Raw genomic sequence first — 25,414 nt, 5'->3', positions numbered from 1 at the left:
GGATTCATTAGAGAAAGAAATTTGATCAAATGGAGTTGATCAAATTTGATCAAAGAAAGCCAGATGCTGATTCTTTCCTATGTCCCTCATGCTATACTTTTTCATTCTATGGATTTAGCTGGAGCTTTTCTCACACAAGATGGACATGCTGTCAAAGTCTATCTACCTATTATCATGTGATAATATAAAACATAGCAATTAAGCAAAGAAGATATATAATGATAAAAATGAAAAAAAAACCCACCAACTGTTAATCCAACAGAAGTGCCTTGGCTACATCCCAAGCTGCCCAGTCCATCTTCTTTATTAATTATTATTAATTATTATTAATTATTATTGTTATTATAGGAGATCCATAATACCCTACCCAGTGGTAATATCCATGTAGGACTTGAATATGATGAGGTGATTTGGAATTCACAAAGAGGGGTCACCCTGCAATTCAGATAATCACATTTTCCAATGGGTCTTGTTAATTCACATTTGGCCAAGATATTAAAAGCAATTATGACATTAAGCTCTTACAGGTTTAAAGAGGATCTTTTTCAATAAATATATGTGCATGATAATAGATGCTTTTTAAAAATTGAGATTTATTTCACAGATAATCGCCAACAAACCTTCTGAATCTCAATTGCTGGGGAAATTTTAATCTGCCTGCTAATCTAAACTTCATAGATAAATTTTAACTAAGCCTTATTAAATAGAGAGAACATAATAAATGTGGTCCTTTTCCTAAGAATTGCGTGATACTAGCCTGTGACCCAGAAAATGCTCACCTTTGGGCATAATAAGTAGTTCTATTAAAATCAATAGAAATTCCAATAAAAGCAAAGTATTAACTTAATGTGTTTAGAATTTGAGAACAAGTTGGGCCATATTTTTTACTTGAAACCTATCTTGAAAATTAACAAGCCATAATAATCTAGAGAAAATTACAAAAGAAAGGAGTCAGCAAATAACAATATTTTATGCTGTGGCTGCAGGTTAACCAATCAGATCTAAACCAGTTAGTGCCCTTCATGAACAGTGAAATCCAGAGTAATATCTTAGTTATGGCTAGTGGAGTCAGGGATGCTCTTCCTGTGCTTTGCTCTATCTATGTACCCTTCACTTACAGTCCCATGTAACTTGACACAAAGAATTCTCTTTTTACAGTCATGAATAAAAATTTAAATATTATTATTGATTAAAATATCAATAAGATCCCCAAATAATAGTGATGAGATATTCAAAGCAAAACATATAGATAAACAAACAGAACATGCATATGACTAAAGATTTGTTTCCCAGCCTACATCCACTCCACTTGCTAAGGCTTGTCATCCTTTCTGTAAATGTGGGGACAAAAAAAGGCACAGCTCATCTATACTGTATCTATTCCCTTCCCACTCAACATATGTTTTGCTTTTATTTTTCAGTTATAGCTTTCCACTAAAATAAGTATTTTTCCAAAGAAGAAAGTTTCTTTAAAATAAGGAGGAAATGGTGGAACATGGAAGACTTGAGGAAAGCTTCTACTGTTAATCAGTAAATGCTTTGTTTGGAACCAAATGGTTCATGAATAGAAGTTGCTCTCATTTAGAAATAATAGGGAAATAAATATTTTGCTTCTTGAGTAAGTACCAAACACTATAACAAAACTTTTTATGGAGAAACCAAACTTGCTTATAATTTGCAACTCTTGCATTTGGGTCTTACTAGTGCAATACCAGACTCTGGAAAAAAAAAAAAAAAAAAAAAAAAAAAAGGAAAAAAAAAGGTGAGAGACAATTAAAACTGCTTATAAATTCCCAGAGGCATGGAGGTATTTGTTAAATAAGTTAACATAAATGATGGAGTCACTTCTGAAGTCTGCTACAAGCAGAGTTTCCAGAAAAAAGACAAATTGTGGGCAGAGAGGGGTGTGAAACCAGCTAAATACCAGCACCTTTAAAGCCAAAAACTATGCTGCAAAGTATTGCAGGATGCAGAAATACATGCTGCCCACCCAGGCATCACTGGGAGTGGGAAGGAAAGGCCAGAGCCATTACAAAACCTCACTGCTTTAAGGAATCACACCCCTAGCAGGGAACAGAGACAGTTCCATAGCTCTCTCTGTTAAGCATAATTTCTTTAATGATTGTTTCTACAAGCAATAATTTTCTATCTAAATCAGGGGGGGGGAAAGGTACATTCAGCAATTTAGCCTTGCTCTGGATATTTCTAATTGTCTGTAATCAAAATTCTCACTTCAGTGAAAAGATAAGGACACAAACTCAGGTGATGTTAAGATAAAGTGAATATCAATACCATATAAAGTTGCTGACAGAGAACAAATATTTCCTTCCACCTATAAGGCTCAATACACAAAGAAAAAGAAGGGAAATAAACCAAAATATACTTAAATACATTTTCCTTCAGGGAAGCTTGCTCTATCACAGGCTGCTTCAATTTGCATCTCAGATGCATAAGGTATCTTATTTTGCTAAGTGGTCTTCCTGTCCAGATCTTGAGGTCTGCATTGTATTAGATTTCCTCAATTCTGTGTAAATAGGGTGCAGGGGAACAAATAAGAATTTACTCATTACTCTACTAACCCCATAATGCTATTTTGAAAAAACTAAATTCAAAGTCAGCTAAAACTAAATTCAAAATTCCAGTCTATTTTACATTTCAAACTGGAAGCTTCTGAAAACTCTGATCTAAGCATATGGAATTTTACAAGTAGTAAAAGGGACATATTGATGAGAAACTTTAACTTTTGTAATCTCTGTCACTTCAGCATAGGATATCTTTATAACTACCATCCTAATACTATCTGCAAACATTGTGGTGGTATTGTTAGAATATCTGGGTATTAAATTAGAGCCTAAAATATGAACTTCATGGACTAGTTAAATATTAATGATATATTTTTGATCTCTTTCTGTGCCAGAATTCAAACCTGGGGTGTAGACAGAAATTTATAAAAGCCTTTAGAGTAAATCCCAGTTTGTTGCCCACTGTACAGAATCCATCCAATCAGCTACAGAAACATCTACTAGTGATAAAACAGATTATGATGAAGCAATCTGAACACTTACACAAGAAGGACGAGGAGTAAATAGGAATTTGATGTGTATGGTGCATTTCATCGAGACCTGAATGAAGGGACATTCAGTTCTGCAGAGCAGTCCTCAGCTGACATGCTTAAAGGCTACTCAACTCAAATGTTACAAACATTTCCAAATAAAGCCCAAATTTAGCAATCTCAAAGCAGAAGTTACTAGCATACATGGCTATATTTCAGCAGCCATCTATAGTAACCACTTTCATTAGTCTTCTATTTTACTGAATAAAATGACTGGTGAAAGATTCTTCCCATACCTGGGACAGAATATAACTCTGTCAGCGACTGATGCACTCCAGCAGAATGTGGATGAGTATCCATCACTTCAGTTTGCCTTTCTGCTCTCATGACTGCAAATACCTCATCCATGCTCAGAAACATCTGCTCATTCTCTAATGAGGAAGGAGGAAACACTAATTTTCTAGGTGCTCTCCTGTCAAAAAGCTGATCTGTTCTCCAACCCATTTACTTGCAGTAACTCAAACTACTAATCCTTCTCTTCCAGTTTGGATCTCCATTAGCTTCTGGATTACCCTGTTTGCAAAGGTTTCCTACTGTACTTCTCTGAAAACCAATATGACATTTAGAGCTGAGAAAGCTGAAAAAGCAAGGATTCTCCTCAGAGATAAACTCTTCTCTTGCTCTTGGGTTGCTACCAGGAAATCTGAAAGCCTCTTGATACCAGACCTACCTTCTCCTTTTTCTTCCTTTTTAATATTATTGTCTCTCTTTTAATTATTGTGGCACCAGGAGACCCCAAATGCAATCAGTGCCTCATTCTGCCTGTCTCTGTGAAGACATATGGTATGAGACAGCCCTTGCCCTGAAGAGCTTACAGTTTAAATAGGCAAGACAATAATGAGACACATTAGCATCATTATCACTATCTCCCAGGTGGGAAATTGAGTCACAAAGATGGAAAGCAACACGCTCAAAATCACATGTCTACACCATACAGTGAAGCGTGTTTCAATCCTTTTGGAGTTAGAAAACATTAAACTGATAAATTGACATGGTAGAAAGACACACTGATGTGCCAGTTTGTGTGCAGAAGCCCTACAGACCAGACATTCACTGTTTTGGCCCAAACAAGCCCTGAGAGCCTGCCTTGCATTAGGGCACTTACAGTGCAACCAAGGCAGTTGTCCACACCACATTCTCTTTTCCATTTGGTCTGGGTGGCCTGAATGCACTGAACAGGTGCCCATGAAATGCAGGTAATGCAGAAATGTAAATTTTTCAAGACTCAATCACGTAGATTTCTTTAAAAGCCATTCACTGTTCCTTATGGTGTTGCTTGTCCACAAGGAGACAAGCAGACCTTTTTTACAGACTTGCCTTCTCAGCAATCCTCTTGATCTCGACTCCAAAGCATGGGCAGAAAATCCCTCTTTTCACAACAGTAAAGATCTGAAAGTGAAGCCAAATTATATATTGTGCCTCAGATTGCTAATATCCATAACCTGTTTAAAATCAAGAAAATCTTACATGTTTGAAAAATTATATGGTAAAGAGTAAGACAATTGCATTCAATTTTATTTCTTCTGAGGAAAAATGTGTTTCTGAAATGACCTTATTTATTATACCAAAAATTTTAGATTTCTCTTGTCTTTTTTAGTGATATTGTACTTTATTTATAAATGACACCCCTCTCACTTAAACTTGCACTTAGTTATTCAATTAATAACATTCAGCATTATTCATCCATTGAGGGGCTACTGCATACTGAGCTATTATGATGTTGTGTTGGTCTCTTATCCTTTCTTCTTTCATCTGATTAACAGCATATTAAATTTTATGTATTTTATGGGGAAATCAATGCTCTTGAGCTTTGTGAAATTTGCATATGTTTTTACAAAATCTAGTGGGGGGAAAAAAAAATTCCATAGTGCTTTCTTGGGCATGACTTCTTTTTGGTGATAACCTCAGGATATCTTGAGATTTTTGCAATAATTTACAGAAGTCCTACATTATCATTTTGAAGCATAAGGTCATTTTCATAAAATGACTAACAGCTATTAAATAAATTCCCCTCCTTCCCTTTCTCTAAAAAACACCCAAAAACCAACAAAATAAATAAAAAAAAATATCCCAGAAATCAGCATGGTCTGATTGTTACAAATGCACTTATATAGCATCACTTTTGCTATACTTTTTTTTTTTTTTGCTACATATGACATGATATACTTTTCTTATTTTAAAAAATACTTTAATATAGTGTAGAACATGCAGATTGCTTGCTTGCATTATTAGAAAAGTAGTTTGGATGTGATACTGTAGTACCTGACATTTTCTTATCTATCTTGATATCTTTCAATGTTTAGATGAGAGAATACTGCATACCAACCTGATGCAGATAAATCAATATTTCTCTAATTATTTACTTCCCACAAACACATGCAAGGTTTTCACATATTAATAAGCTGTTACATTGAAAAAAAAAATCAGCAAGTCTTCAAAAAAAAAGTAAGATGTATTTCTTTGAACAGTTAGTTTGCTAGAAGGAGTGAAACTGAAAATCAAGGCAGTAGAAAAGATCTCCTGGATAAGGTCTATGTCACACCAGTGCCCTTTCAGAAAGTCAGCCAAACCCATTGTAAAACTAATTCATCTTTTTAGCACCCTCTTGTGTTACTACTCTTGATTGTATAAGATTAATGTTAATTTGATTTTTTTCACAGTTAAAATCATGCTACCTGTAATTCCTCTATAATTTCAGTCATTTGTTTCCACAATTCAAAGGAGTACAACTGTGTAACACAAAGTCTACTTTAGGTATCAGGTAGTTACTTAAAGTAGTAACTATATCTTAGCTCCTTAATGACTCAATACATAGTCTGTGGGGGATCGAGAAGGATATCTCATTTTCTAGATGGGAAGATAAAGGGGGGAAAATAATTTAATTTCTAATCCAAGCATACAAAAGTCAATCTAAAAGATTACTGCTTTATGTTCTAAGCTTGACTGTATTTACTGACGTAGGTCATGTGTAAAGAACAGCTGCCATCTCCAGAGTTCACTTGCCACATACACTCCATGACCAATTCAAAGGTTACCTAGGAATATACAAGAGGACAGAGGTGCTCTGAATGAATTAGCCTTAAAACACATGGTGTTCACAATAATCAGTTAGGTTAAATCTTTCCCTCAAGTAAGTTTCCCCATGCCCTTTTATATAGACGCTTACATTCATCAGTTATTCACATCATCTCTAGAATAATTTGCATAACTATCTAATATTTAAGGAGGTATATGATGGCCTCTAGTGGTGCATAACAGCATGAAAATGATGAACTGCTGCTCTGTTTCCTCAGAGTTTTAAATGTAGCGTGATAGAAAAATAAACACACATTCAAACTGGATATTCCAAGTTAGCAACAACAGAATACAGTACACAGCAAATATAGATGGTTCATCACATTTTGCTTGGTAGATAAAGAAAAAATTCCTGAGGCCAACCTGATGATATTTTTTTTAAATATTCAAAATTTTTACTATTTTACACTGTTTTCTCTCCCCCAGCCTTTTGATTACTGTACACTGCTAGGCTTTGGCCTGCAGGTACTGCAAGTCCTTACTTCTTTGGGAATACTGTGGATACTGAACAAGAAAATACATCTGACTTTCCACAGAGAAGGTGCTTACACAGTAGACGTTTTTCATCCTGAATTATCCCTTCGGGTTAAAAAATACTTTAATCATTGTATTTATGAAATATAATTTTAAAAGACAGTACTTGATGAATCAATTCCTAACAAGAAAAACACCCAAATAAAATTTTTAATGTACTAATTTGACCTTATTCTTACACATGGCTTCTCATAAACCAGAGAATTATAAGAAGGCATACACACAGGTGATGGGATTTACTACTATACTACAAAGAACAGACATGCAGAAAATAAAAGACTAAAACATTCTTTAGCAGGTTAAATATTAAACAGATACCTTTCTGTGTACCTTCTCTTAAATCTATTTGATATTTTTGCATAAATCACTTTGATATTTTTATTTCTACATTGCTTCTTGATTTTGTCTTCACAAATCTTTAACAAAGCTACCAACACTTATAGGTTGAAGTTTTAGGCTGTAATTCCATCCTGCAGTTCCATGTATCTTTGGAAAGAATGCTATGAGTATTCATAGATACTAATTTCTTTTTATGCAGTAACTCACAATTTCCTGGAAAGTTTTCATATCATGTTTTAAGAAGTTTTCTAACTGGAAATACACTCATAAACATTTCTATTTAACAAAATTTGAAAGGAAAAGCTACTGATCTCAGTCAGTGGCCTCCACAGCTCTGCTTCAAGCAAATTTTCAGAAACTAAATCCTAAGATAGATAATTGCTGTAGCTCATTCCCAAGGAAAATGCAGAGATCAAATGATACAGTAAGGCCATTCAAGGGAGCTTCTGAAAACATGTTTCCCTCTGTTATACAACATTTTGAAACAGCATCCTTCTTTATCCCAGGCTATCTGCAGACTTAATCCACACATATTGTGGACAGAAAGTTAGGGCAGAGAAGGATATTGCAATGACTCTTTATTTTCCCTAATTCTGAAAGTCAATTCACAACTACTATCAGAGAGATGTAAGCCTGCAATGTCACAGACACTTTTCCTTAATTTCTGCATTTTTGCAAGGGAAGTTGTTTAGGTGCAATCTGACAGCAAACAGAACTATTTTATATCAGAACAGAAAACTGTAGCCAAGGAAATGCCTAAGCAAATAGTAGTAATTGATTACTGTCCTTCAGTTTCTTCTAAGCCCAAAGAGTAAAAGTTGAATGATCATCTTAAATAATTCTGAAAAGTGTTCAAGAATATGTGTTTTTTCAGCTATACCTTTTTTCCTGGCAGTTTCTCACATTTCTCAGGATCTCGTGCATTTCAGTATCTTACTACCTTTTAGCTACACAAGCCACTTCTGCTACACAGTCCTCCCCTAAGCACTGTATCCCAAGTCTCAGGGTTCATGAACCACATTTTCCCTGAGCCAAAGTGAGTCTATGAGATGAAAAGCAAGGAATGATTCTTTCACAGAGGGATTTCCTCTCTCACATTCTTTCCTCTTCTGCCTCACAGTCCCTGCACTCAGCATCACTACTCTCCTGCTTCTCCCCCTGGGATCTGTATGCCCAACACAGCGTGAAATATTAACTAGATAATGATTTTTACTACTCTTTCTGGAGATCAGAGAAGCTACTAAGGAAACCACTCTATGAAGCAGAATTCAAGGAGCTGTCAGCTGAGGAACAGCCACCAGCCGCTGTCTGAGCAGTGGTGATGTTAATGTACAGTGCTATATCTTAATAGCCGTCTCAATTGGCTATTAAAATGCAGCACTGTGCATTAAAATCAGTACCCCACTGCTGTAGGAATACTTACCAAAGCTGCAGTCTCTGAAAATTACCTTTTGGCTCAATGGAATGCTGTCATCCCAAATGAGCTGTCTCAGATCCTCTAATTTTCTGCTAAAGAAATAAAACTCTTACTTTTTAATCTTAAATATACATGATTATGTTGAATGGCACATTCAGCCAAGACAACACACAGACAGCACAGGTGAACTGCATGCTGTGTTTCAGAATTCAATAGCAGTTGAACCTTCTCAAGAAAACTGTGCTAAATTCCAGAGCAGTTATTATTCTCAATTCCTTTAAAGAATGACTTTTTAAAATAATCTGTTTTCAGGTACTGGAGATGGGAGAACAGGAAAATGTAGCTGGTAGGAATTTCTTTCTGGAAACTTACAGGTTATAAGAAAGAGAATTCTGAAAAGATGGGATAAGAGAGATGATGAAGGCTACTGGATGAATGTGAGGGTAAAAAATATGAATGGACTACACTCAAAAGAGGAAGTGGTGAGACTGGTAGGCTGCATAATAAAGGGGGAGGATAAAGTCTAAAAAAAAACGTGTCCTTTGATCCAAAGAGATGGTTTGTGGAAAAACTTTGTCCCAACTTCTGAGTGCATAGATTCGGGTAAGAATAAGGAAAACCACCAAGGCAAACATAAAAGACAGAATTATGTAGTGAGCTCATGGTGCCCTCCCTGAGTCGTAGCAGAAGATGATGAAAGTCAAGACAAAAAGATCTCCCAAATATAGGAAAAATATGTTTCAATTGCGTAAGCTTCAAAATGTAGACAAGGGTCTCTGTGCTTCAAATACCTACCACACTGAATTGATATGATTTGAAAGGTAAAAATACACCTGTTTGATAGACTTGGGCATCTTATCTCCTCTTTTGCTACATACAACTATCACAGATCTTGTGCTGCACAGTCCCTACCAGGGATGTCTGATCTGGTTTGAAATGTGGAACTAGTCAGGGATATTTGTATGAAGTCAAGTTTCTTCAAAGAAAAGCTGATCTCTAAACATTTTGCTTTAAGCATACTGGACATCACCAGCTTTGTTTAATCTTTTACCTGAATTCCTGATGTACCTGCCCCAAGGGCCAGAGACAACTGCACCTTTTGGCTTAAGTCAAACATAATTAAGTCTCCCTCAGAGCCAGGGATTCCTGAAGCTGCAGAACAATAGCCCCAGGGAGTCTGCTAGCAGGGCTGTCCTGCATCTTGAGTCCTTGAGAGAAACAGGCAGCTAGCCCAATGGAGTTGACAATGTTGGCAGTTTCATTACTGGTATCATCTGGGATGCTGACAAGAACATCAGTTTCAACTAAAAATCTAAAGGAAAAGAAAGTTCTTATTTGTCAGAGAATTCAGATGTGTGATTTCTCAGATTTAGTCTGAAACTGGTACTCCTTGGCCCTCAAAATCCACACATGTGCAAACTAGAAACAATTATTTTGACAGCTCTACTGCAAAATTGATCCTTCTTTTCCTTTTTAAGTCTTCCTATAATAAGATAAAACTGATGAGACTGTAAAAAAAAAAAAAAAAAAGAAAGCCCAAAAAATCCCACCCAAACAAAACCATATTCTGAGCTACTTGAAGAGATAGGATGATGGTTTATATAATCTACTGCTAGAATTTGCAAATATCTCCCATTATAGTTAGGTAGAATTTGGAAAATGTTGTATGATTAACTCTTGAATTGAAAAAGGAAAAATACTGCTCTGCAGCAAAGATCACTTCCTTCTTTTTAGTCTGACATCCTACATCAGTCTCCAGAAACACACTAACATATCATGCTGCAGTGACACTTGAGCCTACACAAGAGTGTGGGAGCAAGTTAAGAGTAAGCAGTTCACTGTTCTCAAATGAAAAATAAATATTTAGTCATTAAAAAAGATTCTTGAATCCTTTGGGATTTTGAACTTTATAGGATGATCGAGGTTAGACGGGACATCTAGATGTTATCTGGTCCAAATCCCCTGCTCAAGAAGGGCCACCTAGTACTGGTTCTCCACAAACTGGGCAATATTTCTTGCTCCTAATACTTGGTTATCCTTTTCAGTCTCACTTGAATAAAGGGCATTTGCTTCTGAATTTAAGTTGGGAGGAAAAAATTAAAAAAACGCTCCAAATAGTTTAACAGAAGCTGGGCTGGATTCCACATTACCTGGCACCAAAGCCTGCAGGACTTCAGGAAAAGGTGACAGTTGCCATGCATAACAGTGTCCAGCTGTCAAATGAAAGACCAAATGAGCATCTGCCTTTAAAATAAAAATAAAATAAATGTCAAAAAAAACCCAGAGTCTCTGCAAAAAAGAACACCGTGCTGCATCACCTCCTCCCCTCTACCTTTTTCTTCCCTGCTCCAATTCTCCAATTGTGCTTTAAATAATCTGAGCCCGTGCTTTATGCGGCACCAATAGTAAGCACCAGGATGATACTGCACCGGTGACCTTGGATTTTCCAGCCCATTACTCCTGACTGGTCTCCGCAAGACTGCTACATTGCCACCTGCCACATCACACCTCCTCCAATGTCGCCAGGAAGTCAAACTGCTCGCACTTCCCCCGGTCCCACCCGTGCTCTGTCACGGAGCCTTCTCTGCTGATCTGTGAACAGAGACTGATCCAGGGCTCTCACTGTGCTCAGGATCCTCCCTCGCTCCCACCCTCCCTCTCTCCCTCCCTCCCTCGCCTGTGTTTGTCACTTATCTGGTAGGTGGTGAAGAAGAAGAGAAGGGAATATAAGCGGAAGCATTTCCATTTTCAGCTTGGTTAAAGGAGTATTTCAAAGCAACAGATGTTGCGAGATTTATAAAGTGTTCAAAAGATAGTATATATTAAAATTTTAACCATTCAATTTTTTTTGAAAGAAACATAAATACTTTCAAGGTATAAAGAAGCATACACAGTCTGAATGACTATGTCCAGAAAAAAAGGGTCAAATCAAGGTTTTTGCCACTAGTAGCAATTTTCACATGTGAGCCACATTTGAAGTAATTAGCATAGTTGTTTGCCTTTTTATTTCTACAAAAGCAGATGACAGACTACCCAGAGACCCTAAATAAAATTGCCTCAGGGGAAGACAAAAGCTGTCAACATCAAGCTGCAAAGATCTCTTTGAGGAAGAAAACAAATTCCCAGCAAGAGAATTGATATGCCTGATGATGAGCTGTTCAAATATGAAACACAGACACTCAGAGGGAGCCTGCTGCAAACACATCCACAGAAGCAGCAGAATATTTGGCAAAAAATTTGGCACTAGAAAAAAATGAATACTGAAAGCAAGCATAAGGATATGATGGAACGAAGAAATGCTGGCATGTCACAGACAAAAGAAGAGCTGAAGGAAAACCAAATATGCCTAGCAAGCTAAATAGAAAAACATGGGCTTTCTGGCAGGCCTGGCTACTACCAGCAGTAGCGATGATACTTAATTCAAGTGTTAAGGGAGCATTTTATGTCACACAGAAAAAATGTGGTAGATGTGTTGATATTACTGGTTTTTATTGAACTAATACAACAGCAAAAGCAAGAAAGGTTTAACAGCCTGCCCCAGAGAGTTAGCAGAGAATTTTCTGCTCAAAAAGCTTATTCAATTCCTACAATGAATTTTCCATAAAAACATTTTCCATATGCATTTTTAATTTTTTGTCTAAATGATCCCATTATCTATTCAATGGTGGAAAATTGTGTTGGTTATGCCCAGCCTGGCTTTTGGTAGCAGGAGAGGGGGGTGTTGAGAGGTGGCTTCTGTGAGAAGCTGAGAGACACGTGTAGCAGAGCCAGTCCCTGAGGCTCTGAAGATGAACCTGCTGCTGGCCAAGGCTGGGCCAATTAGTGTGGTAATGCATTTGTGTTAACATATTTAAGATGAAAATCAAAACAAAGCAGGTTACGCAGGTTTAATTTCAGAGAGAGAAGAGGAGGAGGTGAGAACATGTGAGGGAAACAACATGGAGACACCAAGGTCAGGGTAGAAGGAAGGGAAGGAGCTGCTCCAGGCGCCAGATCCAAGATTCCTCTGCAGGCCGTGGTGAGACCATGGTGAAGCAGCTGTGCCCCTGCAGCCCATGGGGATCCACGGGGAATGCAGAGATCCACCCACAGCCCGTGGGGGAGATGTCCTCACCAGAGTGGGAGAGCCTGGAGGAGGCTCTGGTCCAGTGGGAGACCTGGTGGAGAGAGAGGGCCCTGATTCCAGGCTGGAGCAGCCTGACCTTGGAGGACTGTAGCTCGTGGAAGAATGACTCACATCACAGCAGTTTTGGGAGGACTGGCTGCCCGTGGGAGGGACTCATGTTTCAGCAATTTTGGGAGGATTACTACTCATGAGATTGGAATCATGCTGGAGAAGTTCACAAAGAACTGTCTCCTGTGGGAGGGACCCCATGGTCTGACAGGGGAAGGACTCCTCTCCTGGGGCAGCAGAAGAAAACCTCAGTGATAACCTGGTCAAAACCGCCACACCCTGTCTCCCTGTGTTATTGGTGGGAAGGAAGGAGGAGGTGGGGGAAGAAAACGTGTTTTTAAGGGCTTATTTTACTTCTCATTACCCTCCTCTGATACTGTTAGTAATAAACTCTTTGTATCTCTAAGATGAGCCTGTTTTGCCCCTGGAATGTTTTCTCCCAGTCCTTATCTAAACTCATGAACCCTTCAATATATTTTTTTTCTCCTCTGCCCAGCTGTGGCAGGTGAGGATGAGTGAATGGATTTCACGGGTGGACCAATTCAGGGGTTTTTTCTCCTTTTGGTTAATCTGGTCCAAAGATGACATTTTATGAAAGCACTGTCATCTGAGGTATTTAAAAGTAACACGAAGAACTATGAATTCTCTTAGGATCATAATTTGAAATTGTCACCACCTACTAGTATTTTTTGGTAGAGTCCCTCAGTATTCCTGTGCACAAATATTTAGGTAGATGTCACCATATTTAGTCCCCTGTCCTAGTGAAGAAAGATAAACATGGTATCCTTCAGAGGTGTGTCCCTGAGCAGTCAATAATCTAAGAAAGGAAAAAGTTTCAGTTCCTATTTTGTGATCTTCAGTTCTCTCTACAGTCGCACGATCCTTTGAAAAATGAGGAATTAGAAGAGTCCACAACTAGAAACTTCTATTGGAATGTAGGCATCCAGCCTGCACTTAAAAATAAAAATATGCCTCCCCTACTTCTGCCAGCATCAGGGGAGCCACATAAAAAAATGCAAACAAAGAAATCCCAACAGAACCTTAATATGCATAAACAATTAATGAAAGCAACAAGGTGCAAAAATACCTAATTTGTGTAATTTGATCCCTTTTAGCTGTTTTATAAAGTAATTCTAGCAGAGCTAAGTTAATAATTTTGCTACAGACAAAAAGGCAGTCATAAAACAGGGTAGGTAAAGCTATGACAATAATGAAATTATCTAAGTAAAGCCTATTATCTTCATTAATTTTCACTCACTTTCTACCACAGTGGGAAGATATTAACTTACTAATATCTTCTGTCCTATTAAAAAAAGAAATGCATCCCTTGAGCAAATAAGTTAAATTAATATTTTCTTTATGTTAGGGATTAATATTAATAATAATAATTATCAATTAAATGTGTGCACAAAGATTTTAGTCGAAGTCTTTAAATGCAAAATGTGACTGATTGCTGTTTAAGAGAGTATCTTTGTCTGTTACTTTATAAACTCTAAAGTTAGGACCTTGAAAAAGCCAGATTTTTAAAAATAAAATGCTCCAATAAAAAAGCTTGAATTCTTTTACTAAGCCTGTCTATTTCTATAATATTTTAGATATCCTCAAACCCTTTTATTTTTGCAGTAAAGCATGTGGAACACATAACATTGTCACTACTAGCGTGTTCTGTTAAAAAAACTGAATAATGATTCTGCTGTGCCTAAAGGTACAAAAAATGATACAAGGTTTTGCTAAGAAATTTTGTCAAACTGTTGTGACTGGGACTCAAAAAGTAGATTCAAAAGTTAAATAACCAGTAGTCATATTCCTTCTGTGGAAATGTCAATATCCTCCTCTGAGAATACAAAGTGAGGAGTTTGATTGAAGTTATTCACTTCAGGTTTCAAAACTACTTTTCCAATAAATGGAAAACTTTAGAAGCTAATAGGCACAAATTGAAGATCTAAGGCTATGCCCTTTCACATGCAGTTAGACTAAAAGTGTTGCATATGTGGGATTTTATTGTTCACAAACAAAAATAATTTCCTTCTGTAAGATTTCTTGGGCCTGGTAAACCTCTTGTTACATTTGTGCTTGAGAAAATCTACAACTGCCTAAATATGTCCATAGATACAAACAAGGTAGACAGCAGGCTATGGAAATAACTACTGTAATATATCAGAATTTGATTTAAATTGCACTCTAAGTTATAGGTATTGCAATTCAAAACCACACATACCAATGATTATATTCCTCAAAAGCAAAAGCACATCAGAGTGATGACCTTGTTATTCACGTTGAGGAAAACAAAGCACACTAAGTAGTTCTCCAAAGATGTTCTGGAGACTAAGACAACTGAATGCATCAAGCTCTTACTAGGACTTCCAAATCCATAAATTTTGCATGGCTATGGAGCCCATATGAATAAATCTCTCATAGGTTTTGCTGCTTTTCAGAATAAGGGATTGGCTCTCTTGATGTGAGTATTAGACATTGTGACTTAAAGAATAGACTAAGGAAATAGAATAAAAACTCCTATCACTTTTGAAAATCTAGTAACATGTTCTTCTGTAAGATCAAGAATTTAATTTATTTGTCCCAAGGGCTGGTTTTTCCCAAACAGTAAGACAGGAGGCAATATAGAAGGCAAATATGGGATAGCTTAAAATAGAAAATAAACTTTGTAACCAAGACTTGCTTGAGAACAAACCAGCTGCAGCAAATTGATTTATTGAAGTAATTCTCTATTATGTTTTATAGTAAAATCAGGTGACCCCAGGCAGGAAGAAATGATGATGACTGCTCCAGGTCAGAAGGCTGAAGGATAGCTTTTTTTAAAACGATACTATATTACATTAATATACTATTTAAAGAGATACATACTATACTATTCTACATACATACTTCTTACTTACCTAACTATCAACTCACAAACTCCTGACTTCTCTGCTGAGAGTCCGAGACACAGCTGGATCAGATTGGTCGTTGAACCTAAACAACCTTCACCAGAATCCAATCAAGCAATCACTTCAGGTAAACAATCTCCATACCACATTCCTCATGGGGAAAACAAAGGAGAAGAGATAAAGATTGTTTTCTCTTCTTCTGTCTGTGCTTCTCCTGAAAGACAGGATTATGTCTCTCTGTCCAGAGAAGGTGAATGTCACATGTTTCACATATAATTGTCTGAAGGTGTTTTGGTAGCTGGTCTAAGGGCAAGAACTCTTCAAAGGATGACTTTTTATACAAAGTTAGATGCAAGAATGAAAACAGCCCAACACCAAACCACTCAAACAGCAAACAAGCCAACAAAATAACTACATATCACACTAAAAACCCCAACTGAACATCTGCCAAGACACCCAAAACAAACAAACAAACCACCCCTAAGAGGCTGATGCATATTCATGGGGACACCAGGAATGATTGTGTCACCAAGATTCCAACAGATTTTTCATTAGACCTTCTAAATATCTACTCAGCAGAGGCCCTAGCATTCCTGTCTTTCTGGTGAACATTGCACAGGTTGTAATCTTAACAGCTCCCAGTTCATTCATTTATTTTCTGTGTTTGATACAATGGACCTAGGTGGCCAGCCAGCTAAATGTGCCTTCTGAACACACAGCACTAAAAAACATAATTCCTGTATTCTGAAAAGTGCAAGTTATTTATAACTAGTGCATGCTAAAATAATTTCCATTAAACCATTAACTTTACATTATATAGATCTACAGTTTAAATCTGTGCATAAGAGCTGGTTGGAAACAGTTGTGGATAGAGATACAAATGAAGGGAAGAAAACTCAAACAAGGAATGAGGCAGACCTCTGACAAATTACCCAATAAAGCTTACAGAGAAAGAAACAGAAATAATTTAACCTCATATATCTGAGTTTATTTTAAAGCGAGTATTGTCAAAAATACAGGGAAAGGCTTTTTGCCTGTTTGAACTAATAAAGGTCCATGAAAGTCAAGGACTCTAGGAGCTAGGGTTAAAAAACCTAAAGAAACAAAAAGTCCCTAACCCAAAATATACTACAGAAAACAATCTAACAAAATCTCACCAGAACATAAGGGGAACATCACACCAATTTAAAATAAGAAGACAAAGGTTAAAAAAGAAAAGATAATTCAAATACTTCTGTCAAATAATTCTGTCTATGATATACATGATCCAAACAGCCAGGAAAAAAATTGAGTCTTCTGTGGTAAAGTTCTGTTCCCATTTACTGCAGTGTAACTCCCCTTTAAATCACTGGAAGCAAAGTCTAAAAGACAGAGGACAAAATAACTTCTAATTTACATTACAGTCTAACTCCTACTACTGATATTTAAGATACGCAGAATCAGGGAAACTGTTACTGAGGATGAGTCTTGGAATGCAAGTTGACACCTGAAATTTTATAAAATTGCCACAGAATACAAATTTATAAGTCCCTAAAAGCTTCTTTATCAGCTGAAAGGATGGATAGGAAATTACATGGTGAAAGCTGCTGTTGGGGAATTGCAGTAAACATAACTGATAACACATATGTAATATTGTGATATAATACACATAAACCTCCTTTTAGAAAGTGTGAGGAAAGAAAAAAGAATTTTCCATTATGAACAAATACAGAAGTTCTTTTATTAAAAATTGAATGGAAGTCAAGTGATGAATTTCAAAAGGGAATTTTGCTTGACTAGGGAGAATTTAAATAAGAAATTAATAGTGGGTCAACACCTTCTCTTCTCTTTGCCAAAAAAGCCAAATCCTGTCTTCCTTTGCACATTTTGCATTCTGAATGCACATTGTGAACTCTGAACAGAATGAAGACCTGCCTGAAAATTATAAATTCTCTTAGTGCTGCTATTTTGAATTAATATATTATGTTAGCCTTAAATTACTGTAGTGGACAAACTAGCTGAGCTGTCTTTCTTTCAAAACTGTTGTTCCCAAGAGGAAAATGCTGCTTGTCAAAGCTAAAATCTCTTAATGTTTCCGTGAATGAGATGTAAAGAGTGTTTTTTAAGCATTCACAGTGTTCTTATTATCCCAATATAGTGTTTACACAGGATAATGAATTACCATACACTAACACAATACACATACTAATAAGGCTGTATATGTATCTGCTAAGAAAAAAAGAATATTCCTCACACTACATCTCCAATGCAAGTACACTGTCCAAAGACAATTTATTCTCTTGAGAGCTTATGAATTGTTCACATTCAGCTGTTTACTGGACACTTTTTGATACCTGGAAAACAAAACATTGGAAGGGAATATTTACAAAGTGGAATTCAAGAGGAACTTAGCAGTGCTGTTGATTTTGGTGTGAGCTGTTCGTTTCTGCAGAACTGGCACAACTGCTGGTGCACCCACACACAGATTTCAAAACCTGGAATTTGCCTTTTTAGGTACCATCTAGATCTGCACTGATTCAATGAAAATATTTTAAAAATAAATATTGCATTCAGCTTCCTGGATGCCCATCAATATGAAGTTGCTAACACTCTGTGGGAGGAAAGATTAAAAAAATAATAATAAAGTAACTAAAATGGAACTAGAACAGAATGTGGGTGTTTAGTATAGCAAGTACACTTTGACAGGAATGTAAGCAGTTTGCAGAAAGTATTTAACTTGATTGGCAGAAATCTCTTAGAAGCAAATTAGTAATGCAAACTATTTAAAGAAAAATTAGAAATACGATTTAAGCATATTGGATACACATTAAGGATTGAATTATGTAAAACCCATCATACAGCATGATCCAGCAGTCCTCAAATCTACTAATTTTATTCAGATCATTTATTTCCATCACAATTTAATCAAAGTAGTTAAAGAGCAAGTTTGATATGTCTGTAAAAATCACATTATGAATTAATGGTCAAACAACAATAGTAAGTGTTCACTGGTCTGCTTGAAGTGAAGCTTAATTCTGGAGTTTGACTTATGATCTTACTCTATACTGGAATATGTGCAATGGCCTGAGAACTTTCCACCTGGGTATTTCAACACCCTCTTTTTTTTGATTATTTGTCCAACTATGTTCATTATAATTATGAGAGCAGCATGGGGTTACTGTCAGTACTTGAACACCCATTTTCTTTTTTTTTCTGAATAGGAGGTCTTTTCGTTTCTTCTTTACAGGTACAGAACAATAATCTAAGGGGGTTGGCAACCCACTCTTACAGGATAACCATTTTTCTGTTTCAACAAATTCTCTACCACATACTCTCATTTTTCTTGGTAGGAAAAGCACCCACTTAATTAGCCATGAAAATTATCAGACTACTCAACCAGTTCAGTTTAGGTTTTTTTATTAAGAAATAATAATTTCTTTTTTCCTATGGTTTTGAAGAATTCCAATACCATTACCTAATTTGAGGTTGGAAAAGCTTTTTGTTTGTTTAATAGTTTGACTGTGGTGTATTATTTAAAAACAAAACAAAGCCCCAAAATAACCCCAGGAAAACTCAAGTCTACTGCATACAATTCAGAGAACTTTCAATGAGCAAGAAAACATAGAAAGATCAAATCTGAATTTATAAAAATATGTCTATTTCACAGATTTTTATTTTTTTTTTCTGTTGGACTAAGAAAAAAAATGTAACAAATTCAAAGGTATTTCTGAAAGTTGTTATTTACAGATGGAACAGTATCATCAAAGAAATTCACCCAGCAGAAGGTGGGAAGAAAGGAGGACGAGAAGCCAGCAGAATCTCAATCTTTGTTCCCTGAGCTTCTGGTAAAAGATGACAAACTCTCAAAATACAGATGGAAGACATCTCCAGGGAAAGATACAGGTTAAGTAAGGACCAAAACATTCACAGGAGTGACCATCAAGCAATTTATCTCATATCCACAAAACCAGTAAATCTGAAGCAGTCTTTCATTAGCTGTCCCATAAGATTAGTGCAGGTGAACACTAGGACTCAAACATGTTGTCTAAGAAATGTTTTATTCCTGCTTCACTGAATCCTAAATGTTTGGAATGCCAGGATAAAATAATATGATATCGTATTTAATATTCTAAATGGGTAACTGTGGTTTACGTTATTTGATTCCTGTGTGAGGCATGGGGAGAGATTAAGCCACAGAGGTGAAACTATGTAGGATTCACTGACAAAAGGAGGAATATGTGGTGTCTAACCTTGCACAGATTCTAAAATCCTTTCTAATTAATGTGCTAAAATTTCTCGCACAGCAATATTTTTCAAGCACAACAGACATCTGAAATAACTGCAGAGGCATTCATGTAGTGTATTAATTTTTCTCCTTTCTGTAATAATAAAAAATGTAGATATTAGAATAAAATGTGCCATTTTACAAATACACTAAAGAGAAAATAACTCCATTTGAACTGCTGCACTAAGGGATATGCAGAGGAACACCTACATACCATTTGTAATTCCTATGGTTCCCAAGCTGCCAAACACAAAGGCTGCTGCTGTACTTCAACTCAGCAGACTAGTCTCTAAAAACACATCTGTTATCAGCACTTTACTGAAAAAGCCTTTCTGTAATATACATTAACATGTTAATATGCTCAATTTTATTTTTAACTTCTGTCAGAATTCAAGCAATTTTTTTGCCTAAGGAAAATGTAGGAGAGAAGAAAAAAGACAAACATTGTGATCTGCGATGAGATAAATGCACAGCATTTACAAATCTTCAGTGTTTTCTGGCTTAGCATGTCTAGGGGCATTTAGCAATTTAATGAAATATAAAAGCTATAAGCTTTTTAGCTTTACCTATGAATACAACCATCAAAGGACAAACTGAATTATCCTGACAAAGCTTTAACTCATACTACTATGTCTAGTTATTTTAAGAGGTTTGTACATTCTTTAGAACTTTTCTATGTTTAGCTCCAATTTATCTTATTTTTTAAGTTACAGGTAACACTGCCCTTATCCATATGAAGATGAATTTTCTAAAGTTGCTGATCACACATGCTGTGATACCAGGATAATTTTGTTAAGTTTACCTGGCACCTTAGCAGACAAAGAAATAATAAAAAGTGATGGTCAGCATGACAAATGTAAGCCTGCTATGTTTTGTTTTTTTTTTTTTCTTTGTGAATTTACTATGAAAAACATAAGAGGTTATTCCTAACTTTCTTGAAAAAGGAATGCAGATTAACTTACCAGTCAATGAATAAGTAAAGGAAAGCCAAAGTGTTTTATTGTGTGGGCAGACACTTCCTTAGCACCCCAATTTAAGCCCATTTTAGGCAACAGATGCACACACAGTGTAATGCAGTATAAATACACAGAATGCCAGTAAACACACTGCAGTTCAAAGACTTAATGCAAATAACACTATCACCAGTCTCTTTAAAAACTCAAAAATCAGAAACTGACCATATATTGGCACATAAAATATTTAAAGAGCCTGAAAATAAACAATTTAAAATAAATAAAAATAATGAGAAATTACCAAAAACTTCACTAATAATCTCTCTTAGAAAACAATTCTAATGTAAAATTAAAGAATAATTCTTATTTTCAAAATAAAGCGTGGGTGTTTTTGTTTTTGTTTTTTTTTTTTTAACAGACTGCTGTTAATAATCAAAACTGAGTATCAATTCAATAGTTGTCAATACAATGTAAGGAAGTATTGTCCCCTTCATATACCATCTCTAAGACTAATTTGTCTGTGTTTCGGGTTTTTTAATGTCACTTTTAATTTGTACATGACTTCACATCTGAGTGCTTCTGTTTTCAATAATTGCAGAAGTTCAAATGAGAAAAATAGAGATTTTGCCACAAACACAATTGTGCCAGGTAATGAACATTTAATTTACACCGATAACTCTTATTTTCTCAATTGTAAATTTAATGACATTGATCCCTCTATCCTCTGCAGTGCTACAGTTCATGAGCAACATCAACAGGAAAAATGTAATTACTCGTGTATAGTATTGATGAGAAAAGAGGAACAAGTACAGCACAAAGATGAGATCAATAGTCTAGGTCCTGATATTCATTAAATTGATCCTCAGAAGAAATAACTGGAAAAGTATATTCTAATTAATATATTGCATTCTTCTTCAACCCAAAAATACTTCAAGTAGCACTTAATATCATCAGTTAGTTTTCCAAGGAATAAAAAAATAAATTCAGGTATCAGGAAGCTTCACCATTAAAAATTTTGCTGTATTTGAACATCAGGTTTCTACTTTCAAAAGATATTTTACAGTCCAAGTATAGCACCAGAATGTCCTGTTCTCACCTTGCATCCAATTCTTTGTTCTTTTCATGCCTATTTGTCCTGCAAATACATTTCTTAGTTCCAGCTGGTGTTGAGAGGACTGTATAGGTCAAAGGACATGAACCTTCTGAAGTTAAATAAAACCTTGAAATTAAATAACTGAATGCTTAAAGAATAGAGAATATATGGAGAAAAAAAAACCACTCTATATTTTGTATTTTCTGTATTCCCTTACTTCCCTATATTTTGTATTTTCTGTATTCCCATACTTCCTCAACAATACATAGCTCACAGATTGTATTAATTGCCACTAATATAGTACCAGTAAATTTATTCACTACAGGGAACAATTTTAAAAACCTTTAGGTTTTTATAAATACTTGATCATCTTTTTTTCTTCATTTCTTATTGTAGTGCAGTCCTCAGAAATTTTAATTCAAGTAAGACAGGAATGAATTTAAAAGTTTACAATTAAAAAAAAACCCTTCTAATTCTGCAAACATTAACATATGTGTGCAGTGGTAAGGACAAGGCAACCCCAAAGAGAGCAGAGAGATGCTCACCTGAGGCCAAATATATCCTACAGCAAATCCCCTAAGTGGAAAACTGCAAGCCAGAAATTTTATATTGCAATTATTTTTATGCATGAACATCTAAAGGGAATAACTACTCACATATAGAGAATTACTTCAAAACAGGGGAAAACTAACCTAATCACTAATATTTCCCACATTATTTCTACAATATTTATTATCAAATATAATGCAATTCAATAAATACAATTTTATTAAGTGTATAAATATTTGCTTAAATATAGACAGAGTACAATATATATAATATTTTAATTTAAATATTTTATTAAAATAGTTGAAACTACACAATAAGTGTATAGAACATAGTTTCATTTAGATTACTATTTGTAGAAAATAGTTTGAATCAATGAAATACCTTCATGCAAAAGACTACATAAATGCTAACAAAATATAGATATTGAAAGGAACCAACTCATTTTTTAAAAAATAATTCTTCAGTATGTTTTAGGGCTTTCCAATTATCCTTTTCTGAAGTTTGCCTCTGAATATAACATGATTCCCCAGTCATATCAGTTTCTGAAGAACTTAATGTCTAATTACAAAATGCCACAATCAGTCCTGAAAAAATTAAAAACCAGTCAGTATTTGTAACCAGGGAGTGTCATTTGCTGCTTCTTCCTTTATAGAGAATTTTTGAGAATGAAGAACTATACTCAAAACAGTCAATTAATAATAAATATAAAGGGCAATATAAAAAAAGTAGTGTTCATTGAGGGAAGGACACATAAGATACTGGTGTCATTGTTCAGATAAGCAGCACAACCTGTCAGTAACTAAAAATCTAGAAATGAGGAAGAGGGGGAGAAAATAGGGAAGTAAAAAAAAAAAAAATTAAAAAAAAAAGAAAAGCCCTGAGGATATGGAATTCAAATGGAAGCCTGAACAAAATGAGTGAAAAGCCCAAATGGAATGTTGAGAGGAAAAAAATCACAGGACAGCCAGAAAGCAAGAACTGTATCCTGGGAGCAAAGAAGTGAAATGATGCATGCAAATAAAAACTAATTGCTTGAAGACCTTGGAAGGACAATATGAACAAACATATAGAAAAGAGCATCTGAAAATCTGGCACAAGCCTAGCATAAAGCCTTGGCCTTTTCAGCAAAATGAATGTTTTTCCATTAGGTTCCTGTAGAAGACAGTCCTCCAATTTTAAGCCATATAGTGGATTTTCCTTTCAGGGATTTGGACTGAAAATTGTTGTAACCTGTAACCTCAGAAAAGAGACAAAGTATACAAAATAGAGGCTTTCCAGCAGAATATTCTGTCCTGGTAAAATCCAACAAAAATAGAAAGCCTGCAGAATATCTTAGGCCAAGCAGTAATAGTGAGAAGAGGGGCAAAGGAGCTTCAGACTATTTATACCAGAAATATTTTACTTCAGTTTTTGGTCCATTGTGTTTCTCTAGCCCTCCAATGTGACCAAACTACAGGCACTGTAAGTAAAGCAGGTCTAGCTGGTGATGAATGAGAAGGAAAAAGAAGGGAGTATAATTTCTCTAAGACGCAGAGGCAGGAAATTCAGTTTCAGAAACCTTGGGTCATTTCTTTGTAATAACTTTGGAAGTACTGCTAGTAAACCAGTTTTTAAATTCATCGCTGTTGGTAGCTTAAAATAATCTAACACTCAGAGCAAGAGGTTTGCCTTTCTGTCAGAAGCTTTGCCTTGAACTGGGAAGAAAGAAACAAAACCAAAAATCAGTATATACACTCATATAACACATGATTTCCATAGAATATACTTACATTCTGGATTCACATCAACATTGTCTCCAATGAAATCAAGGCTGACATGTGGCAAAGTTTCTCTCTTTCTCTTAACACTGTTCAATCTTCTGCCACTAGAAAAGTCAACCTATGTATATTTGCAAGTTTGGAACAGAAATAAAAAAGGGAAATAAATTTAAAAAACCCAAAACTAATAAAAAATCAGTCAAAACAACAAAAAAAAACCCAAAATCCCAAATCAAAACAAGCCAACTGATTCTGGCCACAGCTTAGTGTTGTGGAAAATATGGAAGACAAAGACCCTAATTAGCCAGCCCAACCATGCATTAATTAATGTTCAACATCCAAGAGGATGACAACTCACTGTCCAAGTCAATGAGTCATGGAGGATTATTCCCACAAAAGAAGCACCTTCAGAAATGTGAGGTATATGTTGTCTTTTTGAGCTTGAAATTGTCTGCAAAATGAATTATTGCTCACAAAAAAAACCCTTAGCAATTAAGAGGATTATTAATTTTTCCCTTACCATGAGTGGAATCGTGCTATATATATATATATAGTAGCTAAAATAAAAATAAATATTTTTGTACATCAAAGATTTTGTGACTGTATTTTTGTGACTGTATTTTCTTCTTTCTAGGGTAGAAATCCTTACCAAGCATAAGCATCTTAGATCTCATTGGTATCAGTAGATAAATCTTTCAGTGTTTGTACAGCAACCTTCCCTCCACTACATCAGCCCCACCCTCTTATTTCAGACAAAATCCAGGAGTGAACAAATAAACACAGGAAAAATTCCAAAGCAACCAAGTCTCTCTATTTACTATTTAATCACAGAGACAGAAGCATAGGAATTTCTTCAGGGACTGGGTTCAGGACTTTTCCCTGAGGCAAAACAATATTTTTGCTAGGTTAAAGCACTGTGTTTATGTACCTGAAGAATGATAAGTTAGAAGCCAGATGTACTGTGGAGTTTATAAATACAGTTTTACTGCCGTGAAAGGGAGTAAATCATAAAGCTGTTGACTTGACCTCGGTGCATATAAGCATTTCTCCAAGGATCAAAACTCAAAACTGGGAATAGTTTGGATGACAGCATAGTGACACTGAGTTTCTGTAAACACTTGTAAGAAACACAGACAGATTAAGTTTCTGTGTTGTGTTCCAGCTAATATCATCATTAGTATGTAATTTGTAGTGAAGTCCAAATCATGCTTTAACACTTAAAAAGTATCACAGGTTACATCAAATTTAAAACTCCTGAGCAA

This window comes from Vidua chalybeata, chromosome 4 (assembly GCF_026979565.1).
Source record: "Vidua chalybeata isolate OUT-0048 chromosome 4, bVidCha1 merged haplotype, whole genome shotgun sequence".
Lineage (NCBI taxonomy): Eukaryota > Metazoa > Chordata > Aves > Passeriformes > Viduidae > Vidua > Vidua chalybeata.
The sequence above is the reverse complement of the archived record's forward strand: the minus strand, read 5'-3'. Positions refer to the sequence as shown.